This window comes from Rhinolophus hipposideros (assembly GCF_964194185.1).
Source record: "Rhinolophus hipposideros genome assembly, chromosome: 2".
Taxonomy (NCBI): Eukaryota; Metazoa; Chordata; class Mammalia; order Chiroptera; family Rhinolophidae; genus Rhinolophus; species Rhinolophus hipposideros.
In genome coordinates this window covers 42,726,525-42,728,934 of record NC_138048.1, presented here as the reverse complement: position 1 = coordinate 42,728,934, position 2,410 = coordinate 42,726,525, and the positions used below count along the sequence as shown (strand labels likewise).

Genomic DNA, 2,410 nt, shown 5'->3' with positions numbered 1-2,410 from the left:
AAAAAGCATGATACATTAAAGAAAAAATTAATAAGTTGAACTTCATTGAAATTAAAAACTTCTGCTCTGTGGAAAACATTGTTAAGAGAATAAAAATGCAAGCCATAGGCTGGAAGGAAATGTTTTTGAAAGATATATCTGATAAAGGACAGATCCAAATTATACAAAGTACTCTTAAAACTCAACAATAAGAAAACAAACAACCTGATTTAAAAATGGGCCAAAGGCCTTCACAGAGACTTCACCAAAAAGATATGCATATAGCAAATAACCATATGAAAAGATGCTCCACATCATATATCATCAGGTTAATGCAAATTAAAACAACAATAAAATAATATTACCTACCTATTAGAATGGTTAAAATCCAAAACACCAACAACACCAAATGCTGGTGAGGATTTGGATCTGTAGGAACACTCATTCCTTGCTGGTAGGAATGAAAAATGTACAGCTACTTTGAAAGACAGTTTGTCAGTTTCTTACGAAGCTAAATGCAGTCTTACCACGTGATCCAGCAATTGTACTCCTAGATTTGTGTTTACACAAGAGCTTGCATTAAATGTTTACTGCAGCTTTTCCTGTGGAAACCACCGGGTTGAGAAGAACGTGGCCGTCTCCTTTCCACACCATGGCATGTGCACGTCCACTGATGTTGGTATATTCCGAAAAGGGGAAATCATGTGGCCAAAATGTCACTTTTCCACTGTGTGCAAGTCTCTCATTCAACCAGATATTGTGAACTTCATTCACACCAACTTGGACAAAAACAATAGACAGCACTGTGCTGTCAGTGAATTAGCAGGTCATCAAACCAGTGCTGAGTCGTGGGGTTCTGACAGAGCTGTGTCTCAAATTCCCAGCGTTCACATGGTGGGACTCATTGCTCTAGCCAGGGTGCTTTTGGCAATACATGTTGTGGGGGCCGAATGTTTGCACCAACCAAACCCTGGTGCCATTGGCACCGCAGAGTGAACACAACACAGAAGCGATATGCCATCTGCTCTGCCCTGGCTGCCTGGGCCTTACCAGGGCTGGTCGTGTCTAAAGGTCATCGTATTGAGGAAGTTCCTGGACTTCCTTTGGTGGTTGAAGGTAAAGTTGAAGGCTACAAGAAGACCAAGGAGGCTGTTTTGTTTCTTAAGAAGCTTAAGGCCTGGAATGATATCAAAAAGGTCTATGCCTCTCGGCAAATGAGAGCTGGCAAGGGCAAAATGAGAAACCGTTGTCGTATCCAGGGCAGGGAACCTTGTATTATCTATAATGAGGACAACGACATCATCAAAGCCTTCAGAAACATCCCTGGAATTACTCTGCTTAATGTAAGCAAACTGAACATTTTGAAACTTGCTCCTGGTGGGCATGTGGGCCATTTCTACATTTGGACTGAAAGTGCTTTCTGCAAATTAGATGATCTGTATGGCTCTTAGCATAAAGCTGCCTCCCTCAAGAATAACTATTACCTTCCCATGCACAAGATGCTCAATACAGACCTTAGCAGAATCTTGGAAAGCCCAGAGATTCAAAGAGCCCTCCAAACACCCACGAGAAGATTCATCACAGAGTCCTGAAGAAGAATCCACTGAAAAACCTGAGAATCATATTGAAGCCAAACCGACGTGCAAAAATCATGTGCCGGAACAGCGTTCCTCGCCAGGCCAAGAACCACCAGCTCTGGGGGGATAAAGCAACAACAGTGCTAGAAGTCAGCTGATGAGAAGGGGGTTCCAGGCAAGAAGCCAGTGGGCAGGTAAGAAAAGAAAGAAGGCTGTTGGCATTACAAAGCAGAAGAAGCCTAAGGGGAGAAAAAGGCTGCAGCTACCAAGAAACCAGCACCTGAGAAGAAGCCTGTAGGAAAGAAAACCACCACAGAAGAAAATAAGTCTGTGGCATAAACTTAAATTTGTTTGTTCCATAAAGGTCAAATCGCTTTGGACAGTTAATTTTGAATAAAAGCCTGATCAAAAAGGTAAGGAGAAAAAAAAATGTGTACTCCAGCTTTACTCATAATAAATGCAAAACCTGAAGTAAGCAAGACTTCCTTCCATAGGTGAATAGATAAGCAAACAAACTGTGGTGTATATCCATGAAATGGGGTATTATTCAGCAATAAAAAAAATGAGCTGTCAAGCCACAAAAACATGGGGGGCACCTTAAATGTATATGGCTAAGTGGAGACAGCCAGTGTGAAAAGATTACGTATGATTCTAGTTCTATGACATGACGGAAGAGGCAAAACTATAGACAGTAAAAATACCAGTGCTCACCAGGAGTGTGGGGGGAAGGGAGAAGGGATGAACAGGTGAGGCAGCGTTTATTTTTGTTTGTTTGTTTCTTTTATGGCAGTGAAACTATTCTATATGATAGTAGACATGCTTTTTTTCAACATCCATAGAACTTTATAGCAAAT

At 41.3% G+C, this 2,410-nt stretch overlaps 1 pseudogene across 1 annotated transcript; it reads left to right on the top strand.

Annotated features, from left to right (window-relative positions):
* The first annotated feature begins 631 nt into the window (after positions 1-631).
* On the top strand, positions 632-1,895 carry LOC308508480 (large ribosomal subunit protein uL4-like; annotated as a pseudogene). Its single transcript has one exon. The product of its transcript is annotated as a large ribosomal subunit protein uL4-like (transcript).
* The last annotated feature ends 515 nt before the right edge of the window (positions 1,896-2,410 follow it).